A 24,663-nucleotide genomic window follows, 5' to 3' on the forward strand; every position below is an offset into this window, starting at 1 on the left:
GACATGATATGAATTGCATTTATGCTCTCTTAGTATGCCTTGAACACCAAACTTGTTCTTCACTATGTGCTGCATAAAAAGATTCATTCAAGTATGTGTCAAAGTTGATTTGGAATTTATGAACCTTGCATTATTAACTACTTTAAAAGCATATAAAACATGAGTTGCCTCCCATGAAGCGCTTCTTTAGCGTCACTAGCTTGACGTTTTGACTTTGTCAGGGTGGTTGGTAATGCTTCAAATCTTCCCCCTCGCAGTAAATCTATCTCCATTGGCTTCATCAAGAATCTCCACATGTTCTAAGGAGAGAATTCTGTTGATGGTGAAAACTTTAGGTAGCTGAGATGGGATGGTGGGGAGATGAGGTGGGATAATTGGGAAATAAGCTGAGATCACTTTATCCCCTGGAGAGAAATTCTCTGTGGGGATCTTCTTGTTCCTCCATCTCCTTGGTGCCTTCTTCTTTGTTTCTTTTGATGTTGCCATGCTCTTTGTGGCCTCTTTTTCCCATGAAATTTTATTGCTGGTCTCATATGACTCTGGTGGTTTAGGTTCATCCTGGTTTTCCTTTAGCTGTGACAACTACTGACTGTCTTGCTCATCAACCAAAGGGATTCCCACGTGTACAGCTTGTGTTTCAATACTTGTTTCTTCCACCAGTGCCTTGTCCTGCTCTCCTCTTGGTTCCTTGTTTTCCTGATCTGCTTCTTATGAGGGTTTGAAGACATTGAATGCGAGTTGTTCATCATGTATCCTCAGTATTAGCTCTCCTCGCTCCACATCTATGAGCGCTCTGGCTGTAGCTAGGAATGGTCTTCCCAATATGATTGGGTGAAGGTGACTCTCTTCCATTTCCAATATGACAAAGTCTGTGGGAAGGAAGTAATTCCCAACCTTCACCAACACATTTTCAACCACTCCTACTGCTTGTTTTTGAGTTTTGTCAGCCAGCCTGATGACTACATCTGTGGGCATTAGCTCATTGATCTGCAGCTTCTTCATGAGAGATAGAGGCATTAAATTAATGCTTGCTCTTAGATCACAGAGTCCCTTATCAATCAGTGTGTCTCCTATGGCACAGGGAATGTGAAAACTCCCTGGTTCCTTCCATTTTGTAGGCAACTCTGGTTGTATAAGAGCACTGCACTCCTTATTCATCACTATTGTTTGCCCTCCCTTGAGTGAGCTTTTCCTGGTCAGCAGCTCCTTCATGTACTTAATGTATGAGGGCATTTGTTGGAGAGCCTTGATGAATGGTATGTTCAGATGAAGGGATGCAAACATGTCGAGGAATTTTGAGCATATTCTCTTTTTTACACCACCCTTGAGTCTTTGTGGAAAGGGTGCATAGAAGTTCAGAATCTCCTTCTGTGTAGTTTTGGTTTCTTGGTGACCCTCTTCTTGTTTCTCTGCTGAGGTATCTCCAGGTTGTTCCAATGGTTTGTTCAGCTCTTCCTCAATCCCCTTATCACTTATAGTAACCATCTTGCAATCTTCCCATCTTACTTTCTTTGCTTCACCTCTCGGGTTTTTCTCTGTGTCACTTGGGAAGCTATCAGTAGGTTTCAGAATCTTCTCAGAGATGTATCCCACTTGAAACTCCAGCCTCTTGATGGTGTCTCCCTGGTTCTTAATATTGGCTCGCACCTCCTCCTTGAACACCTTATTATCTTGAATTTCCTTACATATACCCTCAAGTAGGGTCTCAATCCTTGAGAGTCTATCTTCGGATGATGGTGAGTTAAGGTTGGAGGGATGAGTAGGGCCATTTTGGCTTTGGTATGGGTGTTGAGATATGTTGTTAGATGGGTGCTGATATGATCTCTGTGTGGAATGTTGGTGAGCTGTACTGTTGTTGGGGTTGTGACGTCTCTGATCTTGGCCTTGATCTTGTTGATTTTCCCACCCAAAGTTTGGGTGGTTCCTCCAACCAGGATTATAAGTTTTGGAGTATGGATCATGAGTCTGCCAAGGTGAATTTCCAATGTAGTTGGCGTGTTCGTGATCACCCTCTGTCTCTGCATTCACTCCTTCTTGAGCTGCTGATGAGGTGGTGATTGCTGCTACTTGGTTCCTCTCCATCTTCTTGGTAAGGTCAGCCAACTGCTTGGTAATCATCTTATTTTGAGCCAGCAATGCATCCACGTTGTTTAGCTCCATCACTCCTCTAGTGTTGCCTCTTTTAGAAGCATAGAAGTAGTCATTCTCAGCTACAGTCTCAATGACATCTATGGCTTCTTCGATGGTCTTCTTCTTGTTCAGAGATCCCCCAGATGAGTGGTCTACTTCCTTCTTTGATTCGTAAGAAAGAACTTCATAGAAAATGTGTAACTACACCCATTCATTGAACATATCTGGTGGGCACCTTCTTGTCAAGTCCTTAAACCTCTCCCATGCTTCATATAGAGTTTTACCATCTTATTGCCTGAAGGTTTGTACCTCAGCTCTCAACCTGTTGATCTTTTGAGGAGGATAGAATCTCGCCAAGAATTTGTTCACCACATCCTCCCAGGTTTTTAAACTCTCCTTCGGGAAGGATTCCAGCCATTTAGATGCTTTGTCCTTGAGTGAGAAGAGGAACAAAAACAATCTATAGGTGTCGGGATGAACACCATTAGACTTCACAATATCACATATCCTTAGGAATGTGGTTAGATGTTGATTGGGGTCTTCTTGGACACTTCCTCCGAATGAACAGTTGTTCTGAACAAGGGTGATGAGCTGTGGCTTTAGTTCAAAGTTATTGGCATGTATGGTTTGCTTTTGGATGCTACTTCTACAGTTTCCTGGGTTTGGATTTATGTAAGATCCTAGAACTCTTCTCTCTTGCTCAGCATGATGCACTGGACCTTCTCTGCCATGGTTGTGAGCTTCTTCTTCATGATGATTCTCCATATTCTCATCCATGCCTAGTTCAAAGTACTCTTCCTCTTTCTCAGCACAAACAACTCTATTTCCTCTTGCTTCCCTCCTTAATCTAAGGAAGGTCCTCTCAGGTTCAGAATTAAAAGAGGTTGAAGCCCCACTTCTTCTACCTGTCATACAACCAACAAGGCCAAAGCAAAAGGGAGATAGAGAGTATTCTTGTTAAAAATACTGTTAGTGTGAGTGATGCAGTTTATTAAACAGTTAGTGGGTTAGTGAATCGAATTGTAACAAATAAGAGAACACCACAAACGGGTAGGGGTAAAGGGAAGAAAATAACTGAAACTGAAAGTAAATCAATCAAACAGAAATTAAATCAAACAAAAGAAAAATGCTCAATCTAGTTATCCACCGATTTAATCATTGTTGATACAAAATCAATCCCCGGCAACAGCGCCATAAACTTGATGCACGGAAACTTGTCTCTCAACAATTTTCCCTCGGCAAGTATACCAAATTGTCGTCAAGTAAAAAATTACAATAGAGTGAGGTCAAATCCCACAGGGATTGATTGGTCAAGCAACTTTAATCAGAAGAATGTTCTAGTTGAGCTAAGCAGAATTTGATTTGAGAATTACAGGAAATTAAATTGTGGAAAAGTAAATGGCAGAAAATGTAATTGCTGGAAATAAAGAACTGAATATAAATGACGGAAAGTAAATTGCAGAATCTTAAATGGGGAATGGGAAGGATGAACATAAAAGTAAAAGGCAGAAAGTAAAGAGAATGGGTAAGATCAGAAATGGGGAGTTCATTGGGCTCAGGAGATGTTGTATTCTCCGGATCAAGTTCATTTTCATCTCTTCCTCAATCAATGCATTCATTGATCTCCTTGGCAATCTTAAGTGATTGAATTCTAATTCCTTGGTAATTCAATCTCTCAATTCTTGATCAATAGCCAATTCCTTGGTCTAATTGCTCATAAGAAGAGATGAAGTATGGTCACTGATTATACCACATGTATTTCCAAATCAAAGCATTGGGAGAATTATATGTCACTATATCCGTCCAAACCCCAATTTGGTCCAACATGAGAAAGCATTTCTAGCAGGATCTCTTCATTCCTCTTCCAAGGTTTCGAAGAGATCCAAGTATGAATAGCTTCTTTTCCAAGACAACTACCCAATTGGATGAAGATTGAAAGCTTTCTAGTAAAATCAAGAGAAAAAAAAGAAGAAGAATAATGAAAACTATTATTGATCCATCAAATTACAACAGAGCTCCCTAACCCAATGAAAAGGGTTTAGTTGTTCATAGCTCTGGGAATGGAAAGCAAACATGGAAAATACATTCTAAAAGTAAAACTAGAAGTTGTAGAGAAAGTAAAATTATACAGAGAGTAGTTCTCCCAATGCCAAAAGCTCCCTTACTAGTTCAAAACTACTCATATATATACTACTCTTATTATCTTCTAGTTGGCTCTTTAAGTCTTGGATATGGGCCCTTGGATCTTTAGTTGAAGCAGTTGCAGTCTTCAGTGGGCTCAGCTTAGCTTGCAGAGAAAGTGTGAGTTAGGCATGGACATTAGTTAGGACCTTAGTGGTATTAACGTTAAGTGAAAATGTGGGTTCGAGGACGTTAGTGACGATCACCTTTTTCACTAATGTTCCTAACCCAAGATGGTCCACGTTAACTTCAACGTTAGTGGCACTAACGTGACCACTAACGTTGCCTCTTGGTCCTTCACAAACGTTATTGGCATTCACCTTTTCCAATAACGTTTGCTTGTTGCCCTTCCTCCCTACGTTAGAGTCCACGTTAGTGTAGCTAACGTGACCCTTAACGTGGGCATGCCTCAGCTTCGAGAGCGTTAGTGACACTTACCTTTGTCACTAACGCTGCAAACGCCCCTTCTCACATTAGTGCCTCACGTTAATTGTGTTAACGTGGCCACTAACGTGGTGGTGATTGCCATCTCCAACGTTAGTGACAAAGGTGAGTGTCACTAACGTTGGCTCATCATTTCTTTCCTCCACGTTAGCTTCCACGTTAATGTAATTAACGTGGAAACTAACGTGGCTAATAGTGGCTTGGTCCAATGTTAGTGACAAAGGTGAGTGTCACTAACGTTGGCACTTCTTTGTTCCTTCCACGTTAGAGTTCACGTTAATGTAATTAACGTGACTCTTAACATGGCTAAGTGTGCCCCTTTTTCCAACGTTAGTGGTATTCACTTTTACCACTAACGTTGGAGCTTTAATTCTCCTCCACGTTAATATAGTTAACGTGGCAACTAACGTGGGCTATGATTGCTTTCGAAAGCATTATTGGTGATCACTTTTCTCATTAACGTTGTGGTGCACGAATTGTGAATCACACTTTTCACAACTAGTACCACTAACCAGCAAGTGCACTGGGTCGTCCAAGTAATACCTTACGTGAGTAAGGTCGAATCCCACGGAGATTGTTGGTTTGAAGCAAGCTATGGTTATCTTATTATTCTTAGTCAGGATGCCAACAACAGTGTTTTTCAAGTTCAATTGTAAAAAGTGAGAGGGCATAAATATAAATACTTATTGTGCAATGATGGAGAATATGTTGGAGTTTTGGAGATGCTTTGTCTTCTGAATCTCTGCTTTCCCCCTATCTTCTTCTTCACGCACGCACGTCCCTTTTATGGCAAGCTGTGTGTAGGTGGATCACCGTTGTCAATGGCTACCATCCTTCCTCTCAGAGAAAATGGTCCAGGTGCGCTGTCACCGCACGGCTAATCATCTGTAGGTTCTCGATCATACCGGAATAGGATTTACTACCCTTTTGCGTCTGTCACTACACCCAGTACTCGCGAGTTTGAAGCTCATCACAGTCATCCAATCCCAGAATCCTACTCGGAATACCACATACAAGGTTTAGACTTTCTGGATTCTCAAGGATGCTGCCAATGGATTCTAGTTAATACCACGGAGATTCTGATTAAGGAATCTAAGAGATACTCATTCAATCTAATGTAGAACGGAAGTGGTCGTCAGGCACATGTTCATAGGTTGAGAATGGTGATGAGTGTCACGGATCATCACATTCATCATAATGAAGCACGAATGAACATCTTAGATAGGAACAAGCATGTTTGAATAGAAAACAGAAGTAATTGCATTAATTCATCGAAACACAGCAGAGCTCCTCACCCCCAACAATGGAGTTTAGAGACTCATGCCATCAAAGAGTACAAAGTTCAGATCTAAAAATGTCATCAGCTCAAAATTAAGTCTCTAAAAGTTGTTTAAATACTAAACTAGTAACCTAGGTTTACAGAAAATGAGTAAACTATGATAGATAGTGCAGAAATCTACTTCTGGGGCCCACTTGGTGTGTGCTGGGGCTGAGACTAAAGCTTCTCACGTGCCTGGGCTATTTTGGGCGTTCAACGCCAGGCTGTAACCTGTTTCTGGCGTTGAACTCCAACTTGTAATGTGTTTCTGGCGCTGGACGCCAGACTGCAACATGGAACTGGCGTTGAACGCCAGTTTACGTCATCTATCCTTGAGCAAAGTATGGACTATTATATATTGCTGGAAAGCCCTGGATGTCTACTTTCCAACGCAATTCGAAGCGCGTCAATTGGACTCCTGTAGCTCCAGAAATTCCATTCCGAGTGCAGAGAGGTCTGGATCCAACAACATGAGCAGTCCTTTTTCAGCCTGAATTAGATTTTTGCTCAGCTCCCTAAATTTCAGCCAGAAAATACCTAAAATTATAGAAAAACACACAAACTCATAGTAAAGTCCAGAAATATGAATTTTGCCTAGAAACTAATGAAAATAAACAAAAAAATAACTAAAGCATACTAAAACTATATGAAATTAACCCCAAAAAGCGTATAAAATATCCGCTCATCACAACACCAAACTTAAACTGTTGCTTGTCCCCAAGCAACTAGATAAATAAAATAGAATATAGATAAGTCAAGAAGCAATAATATCTCAGAATTTTTGAGTGAAGCTCAAATTCTAATTAGATGAGCGGGACTAGTAGCTTTTTGCTTCCGAACAGTTTTGGCATCTCACTTTATCCATTGAAGCTCAGAGTGATTGGCATCTATAGGAACTTAGAATTCAGATAGTGTTATTGATCCTCCTATTTCAGTGTGATGATTCTTGAACGCAGCTACTTTATGAGTCTTGGCCGTGGCCCTAAGCACTTTGTTTTCCAGTATTACCACTGGATACATACATGCCACAGACACATAATTGGGTGAACATTTTCAGATTGTCACTCAGCTTTGCTAAAGTCCCCAATTAGAGGTGTCCAGAGTTCTTAAGCACACTCTTCTTTTTGCTTTGGACCTTCACTTTAACCGCTCAGTCTCAAGTTTTCACTTGACACCTTCACGCCACAAGCACATGGTTAGGGACAGCTTGGTTTAGCCGCTTAGACCAGGATTTGGTTTCCTCAGACCCTCCTATCCGCTGATGCTCAAAGCCTTGGATCCTTTTTGTTACCCTTGCCTTTTGGTTTTAAGGGCTATTGGCTTTTTTGCTCTTGCCTTTTGGTTTTAAGAGCTTTGGCTTTTTCTGCTTGCTTTTTCTTTTTCTTTCTCTATTATTTTTTTTTTCGCCATTTTTTTTTCTTGCAAGCTTTTGTATTCACTGCTTTTTCTTGCTTCAAGAATCATTTTTATGATTTTTCAGATGATCAATAACATATCTCATGTTCATCATTCTTTCAAGATCCAACATATTTAACAGTCTTAAACATCAAATTCAAAAGACATATGCACTGTTCAAGCATTCATTCAGAAGACAGAAAGCATTGCCCCCACATGTAAATAATTAGAATTTTTCTTATTAAAAACTCAAAAAATATTGCCTCTTATTCTAAAGAAATTCTTCTATTTTATTCATGTTTAATGATGATGAGAAAAATAAATTATAGCTTAATTGGAGAAAAAAATTAAAAATATAGATACTAATTACTACTATATGACTCCTAAGGTAAAACCCAAATAAAAATAGTTATCACAGGGTTAAGGTTAAGATCAGAACTCAACAACCTTGAAGTTGGGAAGTGGATGCCTCTTTAGTCTGTGGAGTGCTTGGCCCTTCAAGAGATAATTTCTGACGCTTTAATTCCTTCAATTCACGCCCTTGCACTTCTTGTTCTCTGAGCAGTTTGCAGAGCATGCTGTTTTGATTTTGCTGTTCTTCCTTCATTTGGTCCATAGTTTCTTACAACTTAGTAACAGATGCTTCAAGATGTTCCCAGTATTCAAATTGAGGGAGTTCTAGTAGGAATTCTTCCGCCCTCCTCTTGATGGGGTCATCCTGCACTTGTTGTTTTTCCATTGTGATTTTAGCTTGTTGGCAAGTATGTAGAATTCAGAGGGGATCAGTTGATGAACTTCTACTTCTTTTCCCAACATAATGCAATGGATCATCACTGCTCTTCTAATATTGACTTCAGAACGGTTGTTGGTGGGCAATATAGAATGCCCAATGAAGTCCAGCCATCCTCTGGCGACTTGTTTGAGATCTTCTCTGTTGAGTTGATTTGGGGCACCCTTCGTGCTGGTGGTCCACCTGGCTCCAGGGATGCATATATCCTCTAGAATCTTATCCAGGCCCTTGTTTGCTCTCATCATTCTCCTATTGAAGGAGTCTGGGTCATCTTTTAGCTGAGGTAGCTTAAAGATCTCCCTGATTTTGTCAGGGTGGATGTGAACAATCTTTCCTCTGACCACAGTCCTATAGTCATAGAGGGAAGTTCCATATATTCTTTGCCTGTCTGTTTGCCACAGATTAGCATAGAATTCCTGAACCATATTCCTTCCCACTTTCATTTCAGGATTAGCTAGGACTTCCCAGTTCCTATTTCGAATCTGCTCTTGGATCTCCGGATATTCATCTTCTTCCAGATCGAACTTGACTTCCGGGATCACTGATCTTAGACCCATTATTTTGTAGTAATGGTCTGAATGTTCTTTGGTTAAGAACCTCCCTTGATTCCAAAGTGGTTTTCCTTTAGGAGTGGGTTGTTTTCCTTTAGGAGCCATGATCTTGGTGGGTATGGTTTAATGATCACGGATAAACACACCAAACTTAGAGGTTTGCTTGTTGATGACATGTCACCATGTCATGTTTTTCTATGCTTTTTCATACAAGAAATTTATAATTAGTGCTTAAATATTGCATTCTTTGGTGCTTAAATGGTATATTTCTTTGATCTTTTGATTTGATAAACTTTGTAGGAAATAGAAAGAAAAAGAAGCAAAAAGAGCACAAAATAAGCTAAAAAGAAGAAAAGAGGAATTTTGGGCACACTTTAAAGTTGGAGCACACTTTGGAGGCTTAGGCCACGCTTTTAAAAGCATGGCCCATGACCAAATCAAGGAAGAGAAGTGTGGCCCAAAGGAAGAAAAGCGTGGCTCAAAACAAGGAGCAAGAACACAAAGCTCTTGCCAAGAGCTTAAAAGCTCTTGCCAAGAGCTTTATCAAGAACACATGAAGAAGGAACCAAGAGCCAAGCTCTTGGCAAAGAGCTTTGAAGCTCTTGCCAAAGAGCTTTTTCGGGCTTGCCTCAAGGAAAATGAGCTTGGAGGCAAAAATTTTCGCTAAGTTAAACTTGGGCACTTACAGCATGACCATGCCTCCTTCAAAGGGCCATAACTTGAGCTACAGAAATCCGATTGATGTGCTTCCAGTTGCGTTGGAAAGCTGACATTCAGAGCTTTCCAACGATGTATGGAAATCCATATTTGGCATGAAATTGAGGCACGGGTGAAAGGCATCTTTAAGGGCCAAAAACAAGCGAAAATGAATCAAAGTGCTTCCACCAGGATTCGAAGAGGGATACCAAGGGAAGACACTAGGCACTACTCTTGTGCCAAGGAAATTTGCTCCACAAAGTGCTCCACCCAAGACTTGAACCAAGGACCTCAAGGACAAGTAAAGCCCTTGCCAAGAGCTTTCAAGCTCTTGCAAAGAGCTTTGTTCTCTTGTCACAAGGAAGGAACGTGCGCACACTTTGGCAAGGAAGGGAACCAAAGCTCTTGGCCAAAGCTCTTGCCAAGAGCCGAGCTTTCCCCTGGGAGGTGGACCATGGGCCAAAATTTAACCAAAATTCCAATTAAATTCAATTCTTCACCAAATTGAATTGAGGCCAACCAAACCCATCTCTCTTCAAATCCAAAGCAAGCAAAGCCCACATCATCACTCAAAGGCACAAGAACAAGCTAGAATTAGGATTTTCATTTAATTTGTTTTTCATTTCAATTTCATTTTATTTTGTAAAAAGCCTATATAAAGGCATCACTCTCATTTTCAAAAGGAGAGCTCCATTAGAGAGAGGAGGAGGCTGGCTCCACTGAGGAGCATTAGAATTTGAGAGCTCTCTCTTAGTTTTCATTTCTGTTTTAAATTTTGGATCAAGAATTGAAGGAATTCTGTTTCACTTGATCTGAAATCTCTTTGTTCCTCTTCTGCATAAAATCTGAGTTTCCTTTATTGCTTTCATCTTCTTTTTCTTCTGCAATATTATTTTCTTGTTGGATCAAGGAAGGATTTGAGATCTAGACTTGTTTTCTAGTCTCTTCCACTCATGAGATCTTCAACCTTCTTTTAAATTGCTGCAAATTAAGCATAGTCTTTCTGTTTTCATTCTTCAAGCAGTTTTACTTTCTGTTGCATTGCTTCCAATTTACATTTCCTGCAATTTACAACTCTTGCAATTGCTCTAAGTTCTTATTCACTGAAATTTTGCTTCTCTGTTTACATTGCTTCCAGCACCCAGCCCTTTACATTTTATGCAATTTACATTTCTTGTCATTTAAGATTCTTGCAATTTACATTTCTTGCTCTTTAAGTTTCAATGCAATTTATTTTCTACAACTTCAATTTCTCTTGTCATTTACTTTCTGTTGCTTCAATTGTCACTCGAATCACTCAATGTTAGCTTGACTAAACTAATCACCCACTAAAGTTGCTTGATCCATCAATCCTCGTGGGATCAACCTCACTCTAAGTGAGTTTTACTACTTGATACGACCCGGTACACTTGCCGGTTAGTTTTAGGTGTTTTGGAAAATTCGTTTTTCCACAAAAATACCGTCATGTTTTTGGCGCCGTTGCCGGGGATTGATTTAGATCAACAATGATTAAGTGGGTGAGAAGTCTAGATCAAGCATTTTCTTTATTTTTGTTTTCTATTTTAGATTGAAACCAAGGTGTTTGAGTTTTTGCCTCACTAAGAAATTCTCATCTCTGATATGAGTAATTTCAATTTTCCTTGGTGTTGTGTGTTCCAAAATTCAAATGGAGTTTAACTCATCTTATGATCAAACAAATTTTATGGGATATTACCCACCACCACCAATCTCTAATGGTGGCTGGGAATATCACCAAGAAAATACAAAGTCTGAGCACTCCAATCCATGGAGATTTATTTCAGAAACACAAGATGAGCAAGAGAATCATATAGGATATCTTCCTCCACCACAAAATGATGCAAGCTGCTATTCTAATGGTGGCTGGGAGGAGCAAAACCAGAAAACATTTGAGAGCCCATATTCCACTTATCAAGAGCCATCTTCACTTGAACGTGCCTTCAATTCACTTATACAAAATTGTCCAACCTCACCTTCCAGTTTTTCATCTGAAAATTCTTCATCACTTGACTATGCCTCAACACAAAAACCATCCCAAGACTCACAACCAACACAAACTTCCACGAGCCAAAGATTCTCAATGTTTGAGTCCAGGTTCAACAGACTTGTGGAGAAATAACAAAAATTCTGGAGAGAACTAGAAATCATTTCTCAGGAGACGGATGAGCAATTGGAGGACACGGAGAAACACTTAGAACTACGAATCAAGGAAAATGAAGACCAATTGATGGATGTGAAGGATAAAGTGGAAGAGCAAGATGAGGAGGCTACTGCATCAAGTGAACTTTCTATGAAGAATGAGGTGGTTGAAAATGAAACTGCACTTGAGGTGATAGAGGAACATGAAACTTCCCTCCCAAAGGAATTAATGGGAAATCATGAAGAAGAAATGGAGGAAGATACTCAAAAGAATTCACACTCAAGTGAAGTAGAGAAGTGCACAGAGGAAGAGCTCAGGAAATCACCAATACAAGAGGCTCTTGATGAAAAGAAGACTCCAACAATCACACAACCACCAAGACTTGGATTCAAGGAAGTGAAGGCAATTAACAAAAGCACCAAGAAGAGGATTGTGACCAAGCTACCAAGGACAACATTCAAGAGGAGGTCAACCACAAGCAATCCAACCCCTGGACCAATGGCAAGCAAGCTCAATCAAGCCATGTATAAAAGAAAGCTTGCTGAGAGGAAACCAAGACAGGGGGCAATAGCTGAATCTTCTCCTCCCTTGAAGTCATTCCTCTTAACAAACTCGAAGAAGAGGAAGAAAGTGAACAACATGTCAACCGTAGGTATAATTTCTCTTCTCTGCTTTGTTTTCGTTCTTTGTTTTGTTTAAATTCAATAAATTGGCATATGGTTACATTCTAAGTTTGGTGTTGCCTTGCAACAAATTGTTTTCAATCTTTTTGGATGATTGCATCAAATTAAAAAATGAAAGTGACACACCAAGATTCTAAGTTTGGTGTGCCACTTATTTTCTATGCAATTTATTCAAGCAACACTACTTGTCTGCATAATCATAATGCCTCAGCAGTTTTATTTTTCTCTTTTAATTTGACACTTTTTCATTAGTCATTTTTCTGTTTTTTTAAATGCTTTCATTTTAGTTTGCTTATTTACTGTGTTTGTTAATACATTACCAAGAGAGCTTTATACATGACAGATTCTTGGCTTGGTGATTGTACTTAACAAATAACAGTTTTACTTACTTAGTTTTAATTCAAATAAATTGACATGTGGTTGCATTCTAAGTTTGGTGTTGCTATGAAACAAAATTGGTTCTAATCCTTACAAGATACTTGCATCAATTCCAAGTGAAAGTGTCACAATAAGTTTGGTGTGCCACTTATTCTTTATGCAAAGTATTATGCTCACCTTCTTAAGTGTGCAATCACAATGTCTCTGTCTCTTGTGCCTTGATTATTATCTTTAATTTTGCTTGCTTAGAACACATGTACTACTAACTTTTCATTATGTAAGACATTCATGATCCATCTTAGCCCCATAGCCATTGTTCTAATTGTTGCTTGAGGATGAAAAAGTATTCTGAGTTTGGCAAGGGAAGGAGGAAGAATAGAGGAAAAAGGACAACAATAATGAAGATGAACTACAAGGTTGTAGAGTTCCTTTTCTCCTCATTTGTTTCCAGCACTTAAAATGCATGATTGTCTTTATATTCTCTGTGTGCATGTGTGGTATGAATAAGCATAGCTTGAATACTGATTTGTAACATATTGCCATGCCATTATGACTACCAACTTGAGTTTTGTAAAGCTTAAAGCAGTAAAGTATCATGATCATAAACAAACAAGGAATTAAAGAAGAGTTTAGCATGTGCATATAAGTTTTGGAAAGCTAGTATGATTAATTGTTGCTTAATTGCATTGGATTTTATTTAATTGAAGTTTTTATCTAGTACATTTTGTGAAATCTTTTGAAAATCATAAAAACCTTGAAGAAGCAAATACAAATTAAGGCAAAAAAAAAAAAAAGAAAAAGGGAAAGAATGAGAAAGCTGAAGGCTCTGAGTACCAATGGCAATTTATTTGATAAGTACTTGTGGTGTTTATGTATCAAGCCAAATGCTTGAAAATAAAACACTTAGAAGTTAAGGCTACGCTCAAGTGCAAAAGCACTCCCTCAAAGCTCAAGGTTCTGAGCATCAATGATTAGAGAGTCAAGAAAAGAAAAGAAAAATAAGCTTAATGTAGTCCTCTAAATCAAATGCTTGTGGTGCTTATGTATCAAGTGGTAATACTTGAAAACAAAGCATTTAGAATCGTAGCTTTGTTATCAACTCATGGGGCAAAGCACCCAAAAGGAGAAGCTAATAAGAAAATCAAAAGCTTGTTTCAAGGAAGAAAATATAAGAGAAAGATTTCATAAAATGAGCTAGATAGAAGCATCAATCATTTACATCTCTTTTGTGATTGTAGCATGCTTAGCAAACTAGCCTACCATGAACATTGAGTTGCTATTCTTCTTACCTTGGATTGTTAATCTTAATTGCATGATTCTTTTCTTGCTTGGGGACAAGCAAGGTTTAAGTTTGGTATTGTGATGACATGTCACCATGTCATATATTTCTATGCTTTTTCATACAAGAAATTTATAATTAGTGCTTAAATATTGCATTCTTTGGTGCTTAAATGGTATATTTCTTTGATCTTTTGATTTGATAAACTTTGTAGGAAATAAGAAGAAAAAGAAGCAAAAAGAGCACAAAATAAGCTAAAAAGAAGAAAAGAGGAATTTTGGGCACACTTTAAAGTTGGAGCACACTTTGGAGGCTTAGGCCACGCTTTTAAAAGCATGGCCCATGACCAAATCAAGGAAGAGAAGTGTGGCCCAAAGGAAGAAAAGCGTGGCTCAAAACAAGGAGCAAGAACACAAAGCTCTTGCCAAGACCTTAAAAGCTCTTGCCAAGAGCTTTATCAAGAACACATGAAGAAGGAACTAAGAGCCAAGCTCTTGGCAAAGAGCTTTTTCGGGCTTGCCTCAAGGAAAATGAGCTTGGAGGCAAAAATTTTCGCTAAGTTAAACTTGGGCACTTACAGCATGACCATGCCTCCTTCAAAGGGCCATAACTTGAGCTACAGAAGTTCGATTGATGTGCTTCTAGTTGCGTTCGAAAGCTGACATTTAGAGCTTTCCAACGATGTATGGCAATCCATATTTGGCATGAAATTGAGGCACGGGTGAAAGGCATATTTAAGGGCCAAAAACAAGCGAAAATGAATCAAAGTGCTTCCACCAGGATTCGAAGAGGGATACCAAGGGAAGACACTAGGCGCTACTCTTGTGGCAAGGAAATTTGCTCCACAAAGTGCTCCACCCAAGACTTGAACCAAGGACCTCAAGGACAAGTAAAGCCCTTGCCAAGAGCTTTCAAGCTCTTGCAAAGAGCTTTGTTCTCTTGTCACAAGGAAGGAACGTGCGCACACTTTGGCAAGGAAGGGAACCAAAGCTCTTGGCCAAAGCTCTTGCCAGGAGCCGAGCTTTCCCCTGGGAGGTGGACCATGGGCCAAAATTCAACCAAAATTCCAATTAAATTCAATTCTTCACCAGATTGAATTGAGGCCAACCAAACCCATCTCTCTTCAAATCCAAAGCAAGCAAAGCCCACATCATCACTCAAAGGCACAAGAACAAGCTAGAATTAGGATTTTCATTTAATTTGTTTTTCATTTCAATTTCATTTTATTTTGTAAAAAGCCTATAGAAAGGCATCACTCTCATTTTCAAAAGGAGAGCTCCATTAGAGAGAGGAGGAGGCTGGCTCCACTGAGGAGCATTAGAATTTGAGAGCTCTCTCTTAGTTTTCATTTCTGTTTTAAATTTTGGATCAAGAATTGAAGGAATTCTGTTTCACTTGATCTGAAATCTCTTTGTTCCTCTTCTGCATAAAATCCGAGTTTTCTTTATTGCTTTCATCTTCTTTTTCTTCTGCAATATTGTTTTCTTGTTGGATCAAGGAAGGATTTGAGATCTAGACTTGTTTTCTAGTCTCTTCCACTCCTGAGATCTTCAACCTTCTTTTAAATTGCTGCAAATTAAGCATAGTCTTTCTGTTTTCATTCTTCAAGCAGTTTTACTTTTTGTTGCATTGCTTCTAATTTACATTTCCTGCAATTTACAACTCTTGCAATTGCTCTAAGTTCTTATTCACTGAAATTTTGCTTCTCTGTTTACATTGCTTCCAGCACCCAGCCCTTTACATTTTATGCAATTTACATTTCTTGTTATTTAAGATTCTTGCAATTTACATTTCTTGCTCTTTAAGTTTCAATGCAATTTATTTTCTGCAACTTCAATTTCTCTTGTCATTTACTTTCTGTTGCTTCAATTGTCACTCCAATCACTCAATGTTAGCTTGACTAAACTAATCACCCACTAAAGTTGCTTGATCCATCAATCCTTGTGGGATCGACCTCACTCTAAGTGAGTTTTACTACTTGATACGACCCGGTACACTTGCCGGTTAGTTTTTGGTGGTTTGGAAAATTATTTTTTCCACAAAAATACCATCACTTGTTGATGAGCGGATAATTTATACGCTTTTTGGCATTGTTTTTGGTATATTTTTAGTAGAATCTAGTTACTTTTAGGGATGTTTTTAATAGATTTATGTTAAATTCACATTTCTGGACTTTACTATGAGTTTGTGTGTGTTTTCTGTGATTTCAGGTATTTTCTGACTGAAATTGAGGGACTTGAGCAAAAATCAGATTCAGAGGTTGAAGAAGGACTGCTGATGCTGTTGGATTCTGACCTCCCTGCACTCAAAGTGGATTTTCTGGAGCTACAGAACTTAAAATGGCGCGCTTCCAATTGCGTTGAAATGTAGACATCCAGGGCTTTCCAGCAATATATAATAGTCCATACTTTGGCCAAGAATAGATGACGTAAACTGGCGTTCAACGCCAGCTCTCTGCCCAAATCTGGCGTCCAGCGCCAGAAAAGGATCCAAAACCAGAGTTGAACGCCAGAAATGGATCAAAACCTGGCGTTCAACTCCACAAATGGCCTCTGCACGTGGAAAGTTAAGGCTCGGCCCAAGCACACACCAAGCGGGCCCCAGAAGTGGATTTATGCATCAATTACTTACTCATGTAAACCCTAGTAGCTAGTTTATTATAAATAGGACCTCTTACTATTGTATTTGACATCTTTGGATTACCTTATGATCCTTTGATCACGTTTTAGGGGGCTGGCCATCTCGGCCATGCCTGGACCTTCACTTATGTATTTTTAACGGTAGAGTTTCTACACTCCATAGATTAAGGTGTGGAGCTCTGCTGTTCCTCAAAGATTAATGCAAGTACTACTGTTTTCTATTCAATTCATCTTATTTCACTTCTAAGATATCCATTCGCACCCAAGAACGTGATGAAGGTGATGATTATGTGTGACGCTCATCACCATCTCCCCTATGAACACGTGCCTGACAAACACTTCCGTTCTACATGAAATAAGCTAGAATGAATATCTCTTAGATCTCTTAACCGGAATCTTCGTGGCGTAAGCTAGAATGATGGTGGCATTCAAGAGAATCCGGAAAGTCTAAACCTTATCTGTGGTATTCCGAGTAGGATTCAATGATTGAATGACTGTGACGAGCTCCTAACTCGCAATTGCAGGGCGTTAGTGACAGACGCAAAAGGATAGTAAATCCTATTCCAGCATGATCGAGAACCGACAGATGAATAGCCGTGCCGTGACAGGGTGCGTGAGCATATTATTCACTGAGAGGATAAGATGAAGCCATTGGCAAGGGTGATGCCTCCAGACGATTAGCCATGCCGTGACAGGTCATTGGATCATTTTCCCGAGAGATGACCGAAAGTAGCCATTGACAGTGTTGATGTATCACATAAAGCCAGCCATGGAAAGGAGTGAGACTGATTGGATGAAGATAGCAGGAAAGCAGAGGTTCAGAGGAACGAAAAGCATCTCCATTCGCTTATCTGAAATTCCTACCAATGATTTACATAAGTATCTCTATCCCTATTTTATTATATAATATTCGAAAACACCATTATCACTTTATATCTGCCTGACTGAGATTTACAAGGTGACCATAGCTTGCTTCATACCAACAATCTCTGTGGGATTCGACCCTTACTCACGTAAGGTATTACTTGGACGACCCAGTGCACTTGCTGGTTAGTTGTATCGAAGTTGTGACAAATTATGAATGTGACATCACAATTTCGTGCACCAAGTTTTTGGCGCCGTTGCCGGGGATTGTTCGTGTTTGGACAACTAACGGTTCATCTTGTTGCTCAGATTAGGTAATTTTCTTTTTATTTTATTTTCAAAAATTTTTCAAAAAAATATTTCTAAAATTTTCTCATCTATTTTCGAAAAAAAAAAATAAATAAAAATGTTTTCAAAAATAAATTATTCTATGGCTTCAGAATTTTTAAGAATGAATTCTAGTGTTTCATGAAATATGTTGAATCATATCTGGCTGTAAAGCCATACCCAAACTACTTTGGGATTGGTATTCAACTAATCACTCCCGCCCATGTAATTATATGTTGCATCCTGGCTGGCTAGTGAGCCATGTCTAATTCCTGGACTGAAGCTTTAGACTAACATGGCAAGATTCCTGGAATTCATATTAAAAATTTTGGAATCCTTATTTTTTTCTTTTTTCATATAATTTTCGAAAAATATAACATAAAAATCCAAAAAAATTAGAAAATCATAAAAATCAAAAATATTTTGTGTTTCTTGTTTGAGTCTTGAGTCACATTATAAGTTTGGTGTCACTTGCATATGCACCTTGCATTTTTTTCGAAAATATCATGCATTCATAGTGTTCTTCATGATCTTCAAGTTGTTCTTGGTAAGTCTTCTTGTTTGATCTTGATGATTTTTTGTTTTGTGTCTTTTCATGTTTATCATATGCATTCTTGAATTCTTAGTGCGTAAGCATTAAAGAATTCTAAGTTTGGTGTCTTGCATGTTTTCTTTGCATTAAAGATTTTTCAAAATTATGTTCTTGATGTTCATCATGACATTCAAAGTGTTCTTGGTGTTCATCTTGACATTCATAGCATTATTGCATGCATTCATTGTTTTGATCTAAAAATTTCATGCATTGCATATTTTTCATGTTTTTCATAAAAATTCAAAAAATCAAAAAAATATCTTTCCCTTTTTCTCTCCTCAAATTCGAAAATTTGGATTGACTTTTTCAAAAATTTTTAAAATCAAATTGTTTCTTATGAGTCAAATCAAATTTTCAATTTGAAAATCTTATCTTTTTCAAAATCTTTTTCAAAAATCAAATCTTTTTCAAAATTCTTAAGTTATTTTCGAAAATTCCAAAAATATTTTTCAAAAATCTTTTTCTTATTTTTGTATTAAATTTTCGAAAATAACATAAACAATTAATGTTTTGATTCAAAAATTTGAAGTTTGTTACTTGCTTGTTAAGAAAGATTCAAACTTTAAGTTCTAGAATCATATCTTGTGATTTCTTATGAATCAAGTCATTAATTGTGATTTTAAAAATCAAATCTTTTTCAAAAACTAATTTCTATCATATCTTTTTCAAAAAAAAAAAAAATATATCTTCTTATCTTATCTTTTTCAAAATTTGATTTCAAAATATCTTCTCTAACCTCCTAACTTCTTATCTTTTCAAAATTTGTTTCAACTAACTAACTAACTTTTTGTTTGTTTCTTATCTTTTTCAAAACCACCTAACTAACTCTCTCTCTCTCATTTTTTCGAAAATATCTCTCCCCTTTTTCAAAATTTCTTTTTAATTTATTAATTATTTTAATTTAAAAAAAATTCGAAAAAAATACTAAACTTTTTCAAAAACTATTTTCAAAAATCACTAACTCCTTTTCAAAAATAAATTTCGAAAATTCCCTCCTTCTCTCCCATCTCATTCTATTTATTCATTCATATCCTAACATCTCATCTCACATTCCAATCCTCACAGTTGTGTTTCTTCCTTTACATCACATCCTTTATCTCCCCCTCTTCTTCTACTTACAAAGGGATCCCTATACTGTGGTATAAAGGATCTCTATTATTATTATTATCATTTTTCTGTCCATTCTTCCTTGTATTATGCGTAGGAGCAAGGATAAGAACATTCTTGTGGAAGCAGATCCAGAACCTGAAAGGACTCTGAAGAGAAAATTAAAGAGAAGCTAAAATACAACAATCCAGAGAAAACCTTTCAGAAATTTTTGAACAGGAAGAGGAGATGGCAGCCGAAAATAATAATAATATAAGGAAGATGCTTGGTGACTTTACTGCACCTAATTCCAATTTACATGGAAGAAGCATCTCCATTCCTACCATTGGAGCAAACAACTTTGAGCTGAAACCTCAATTAGTTTCTCTGATGCAGCAAAACTGCAAGTTTCATGGACTTCCATCTGAAGATCCCTTTCAGTTCTTAACTGAATTCTTGCAGATATGTGATACTGTTAAGACTAACGGAATAGATCCTGAAGTCTACAGGCTCATGCTTTTCCCTTTTGCTGTAAGAGACAGAGCTAGATTATGGTTGGATTCTCAACCTAAAGACAGCCTGAACTCTTGGGATAAGCTGGTCACGGCTTTCTTAGCCAAGTACTTTCCTCCTCAAAAGCTGAGCAAGGTTAGAGCTGATGTTCAAACCTTCAGACAGAAAGAAGGTGAATCTCTCTATGAAGCTTGGGAAAGATACAAACAGTTGACCAAAAAGTGTCCTTCTGACATGCTTTCAGAATGGACCATCCTGGATATATTCTATGATGGTTTATCTGAGCTATCAAAGATGTCACTGGACACTTCTGCAGGTGGATCCATTCACCTAAAGAAAACGCCTGCAGAAGCTCAAGAACTCATTGACATGGTTGCTAATAACCAGTTCATGTACACTTCTGAAAGGAATCCTGTAAGTAATGGGACGCCTATGAAGAAGGGAGTTCTTGAGGTTGATACTCTGAATGCCATATTGGCTCAGAACAAAATATTGACTCAGCAAGTCAATATGATTTCTCAGAGTCTGCATGGAATGCAAGCTGCATCCAACAGTACTCAAGAGGCATCTTCTGAAGAAGAAGCCTATGATCCTGAGAACCCTGCAATAGCAGAGGTAAATTACTTAGGTGAACCTTATGGAAACACCTATAACTCAACATGGAGAAATCATCCAAATTTCTCCTGGAAGGATCAGAAGCCTCAACAATGCTTTAATAATGGTGGAAGAAACAGGTTTAACAATAATAAACCTTTTCCATCATCCACTCAGCAACAAACAGAGAACACTGAACAAAATGCTTCTAATTTAGCAAATTTAGTCTCTGATCTATCCAAGGCCACTGTAAGTTTCATGAATGAAACAAGATCTTCCATTAGAAATTTGGAAGCACAAGTGGGCCAGCTGAGTAAAAGGATCACTGAAATCCCTCCCAGTACTCTCCCAAGCAATACAGAAGAGAATCCAAAAGGAGAGTGCAAGGCCATTGACATAAGCATCATGGCCGAACCTGTGAGGAGAGGAGAGGACGTGAATCCCAAGGAGGAAGACCTCCTGGGACGTCCAGTGGTCAATAAGGAGCTTCCCTCTGAGGAACCAAAGGAATCTGAGACTCATCTAGAGACCATAGAGATTCCATTGAACCTCCTTATGCCCTTCATGAGCTCTGATGAGTATTCCTCTTTTGAAGAGAATGAGGATGTTACTGAAGAGCAAACTGCCAAGTTTCTTGGTGCAATCATGAAGCTGAACGCCAAATTATTTGGCATTGATACTTGGGAAGTTGAACCTCCCTTGTTCATCAATGAACTAAGTGATCTGGATCAACTGACGTTGCCTCAGAAGAGACAGGATCCTGGAAAGTTCATAATACCCTGTACCATAGGCACCATGATCTTTAAGGCTCTATGTGACCTTGGTTTAGGAATAAACCTCATGCCTCTCTCTGTAATAGAGAAACTGGGAATCTATGGGGTGCAAGCTGCTAAAATCTCATTAGAGATGGCAGACAGTTCAAGAAAACAGGCTTATGGACAAGTAGAGGACATGTTAGTAAAGGTTGAAGGCCTTTACATCCCTGCTGATTTCATAGTCCTGGATACTGGAAAGGAAAAGGATGAATCCATCATCCTAGGAAGACCTTTCCTGGCCACAGCAAGAGCTGTGATTGATGTTGACAGAGGTGAAATAGTCCTTCAATGGAATGAGGACTCCCTTGTGTTTAAAACTCAAGGATCTCCCTCCGCAACCATGGAGAGGAAGCAGAAAAAGCTTCTCTCAAAGCAGAGTCAACCAGATCCCCCACAGTCAAACTCTAAGTTTGGTGTTGGGAGGCCACAACCAAACTCTAAGTTTGGTGTTGAACTCCCATATCCAAACTCTAAGTTTGGTGTTGGAGAGTCTCAACAATGCTCTGAACATCTGTGAGGCTCCATGAGAGCCCACTGTCAAGCTATTGACATTAAAGAAGCGCTTGTTGGGAGGCAACCCAATGTTTATTTATCTAACTATATTTTTCTTAGTTATATGTCTTTATAGGTTCATAATCATGTGGAGTCACAAAATAAACAAAAAAATCAAAAACGGAATCAAAAACAGCAGAAGAAAAATCACACCCTGGAGGAGCATCTGTCTGGCGTTCAAACGCCAGAACAGAGCATGGTTCTGGCGCTGAACGCCCAGAATGGGCAGCATCCTGGCGCTGAACGCCCAGAACAAGCATGGTTCTGGCGTTCAACACCAGAAATGGCAGCAAATGGGTGTTGAACGCCCAAAAATGGGCACCAACCTGGCACTGAACGCCTAGAGTTGTGTGCAAGGGCATTTTGCATGCCTAAATTGGTGCAGGGATGTAAATGCCTTGACACCTCAGGATCTGTGGACACCACAGGATCACCTCAAGATCTGTGGACACCACAGGATCATCTCAGGATCTGTGAATCCCTCACCCACCTCACCCTCTCTCTCTCCATTCATGACCATCCCTTCTGTTCTCCATTCACCACTCACATCCATACACAGATCCCTCCATCTCCTCCATATCCTCTTATTCTTCTATTCTTTCTTCTTTTGCTCGAGGGCGAGCAACATTCTAAGTTTGGTGTGGTAAAAGCATAGCTTTTTTGTTTTTCCATAACCATTGATGGCACCTAAGGCCAGAGAAACCTCTAGAAAGAGGAAAGGGAAGACAAAAGCTTCCATCAAGGGTCTATAGCTCAGTGGTAGAACATTTGACTGCAAATCAAGAGATCCCTGAGATACCTCAGGGGATACATTTTCTTCCACACAATTATTGGAAGGCACCTAAGGCCAGAGAAACCTCTAGAAAGAGGAAAGGGAAGACAAAAGCTTCCATCAAGGGTCTATAGCTCAGTGGTAGAACATTTGACTGCAAATCAAGAGATCCCTGAGATACCTCAGGGGATTCATTTTCTTCCACACAATTATTGGAAGCAACTAAGGGTGGAACATCAAGAGCACTCCATCATCCTTCATGAAATAAGAGAAGATCAAAAAGCAATGAGGGAGGAGCAACAAAGACAAGGAAGAGACATAGAAGAGCTCAAGGACATCATTGGTTCCTCAAGAAGGAAACGCCACCATCACTAAGGTGGATTCATTCCTTGTTCTTCTTTCTTCTGTTTTTCATTTTCTATGTTATGTGCTTATCTATGTTTGTGTCTTCATTACATGATCATTAGTAGTAGTAACTATGTCTTAAAGTTATGAATGTCCTATGAATCCATCACCTCTCTTAAATAAAAAAATGTTTTAATTCAAAAGAACAAGAAGTACATGAGTTTCGAATTTATCCTTGAACTTAGCTTAATTATATTGATGTGGTGACAATGCTTCTTGTTTTCTGAATGTATGCTTGAACAGTGCATATGTCTTTTGAAGTTGTTGTTTAAGAATGTTAAATATGTTGGCTCTTGAAAGAATGATGACTAGGAGACATGTTATTTGATAATCTGAAAAATCATAAAAATGATTCTTGAAGCAAGAAAAAGCAGCAAAGAACAAAACTTGCAGAAAAAAAAGGGGCAAAAAAAATAGAAAAAAAAAATAGAAAGAAAAAGAAAAAGCAAGCAGAAAAAGCCAATAACCCTTAAAACCAAAAGGCAAGGGCAAATAAAAAGGATCCCAAGGCTTTGAGCATCAGTGGATAGGAGGGCCTAAAAGGAATAAAATCCTGGTCTAAGCGGCTAAACCAAGCTGTCCCTAACCATGTGCTTGTGGCGTGTAGGTGTCAAGTGAAAACTTGAGACTGAGCGGTTAAAGTCAAGGTCCAAAGCAAAAGAAGAGTGTGCTTAAGAACCCTGGACACCTCTAATTGGGGACTTTAGCAAAGCTGAGTCACAATCTGAAAAGGTTCACCCAATTATGTGTCTGTGGCATTTATGTATCCGGTGGTAATACTGGAAAACAAAGTGCTTAGGGCCACGGCCAAGACTCATAAAGAAGCTGTGTTCAAGAATCATCATACTGAACTAGGAGAATCAATAACACTATCTGAACTCTGAGTTCCTATAGATGCCAATCATTCTAAACCTCAATGGATAAAGTGAGATGCCAAAACTATTCAAGAGGCAAAAAGCTATAAGTCCCGCTCATTTGATTGAAGCTATGTTTCATTGATAGTTTGGAATTTATAGTATATTCTCTTCTTTTTATCCTATTTGATTTTCAGTTGCTTGGGGACAAGCAACAATTTAAGTTTGGTGTTGTGATGAGCGGATAATTTATACGCTTTTTGGCATTGTTTTTAGTATATTTTTAGTAGAATCTAGTTACTTTTAGGGATGTTTTTAATAGATTTTATGTTAAATTCACATTTCTGGACTTTACTATGAGTTTGTGTGTTTGTCTGTGATTTCAGGTATTTTCTGACTGAAATTGAGGGACTTGAGCAAAAATCAGATTCAGAGGTTGAAGAAGGACTGCTGATGCTGTTGGATTCTGACCTCCATGCACTCAAAGTGGATTTTCTGGAGCTACAGAACTTGAAATGGCGCGCTTCCAATTGCGTTGAAATGTAGACATCCAGGGCTTTCCAGAAATATATAATAGTCCATAATTTGGCCAAGAATAGACGACGTAAACTGGCGTTCAACGCCAGCTCTCTGCCCAAATCTGGCGT

At 38.7% G+C, this 24,663-nt stretch overlaps 2 non-coding genes across 2 annotated transcripts; one reads left to right on the plus strand and one right to left on the minus strand.

The window, feature by feature from the left end:
• Positions 1–2,347: 2,347 nt before the first annotated feature.
• Positions 2,348–2,454, plus strand: LOC112752322 (small nucleolar RNA R71). The gene has a single exon (XR_003176765.1). It is a non-coding gene; the product is annotated as a small nucleolar RNA R71 (small nucleolar RNA).
• A 17,702-nt stretch (positions 2,455–20,156) lies between these two features.
• Positions 20,157–20,265, minus strand: LOC112753568 (small nucleolar RNA R71). Its single transcript, XR_003177951.1, has one exon. It is a non-coding gene; the product is annotated as a small nucleolar RNA R71 (small nucleolar RNA).
• Between the last annotated feature and the right edge of the window lie 4,398 nt (positions 20,266–24,663).

Source organism: Arachis hypogaea, chromosome 15 (genome assembly GCF_003086295.3).
Source record: "Arachis hypogaea cultivar Tifrunner chromosome 15, arahy.Tifrunner.gnm2.J5K5, whole genome shotgun sequence".
NCBI classification, from domain to species: Eukaryota; Viridiplantae; Streptophyta; class Magnoliopsida; order Fabales; family Fabaceae; genus Arachis; species Arachis hypogaea.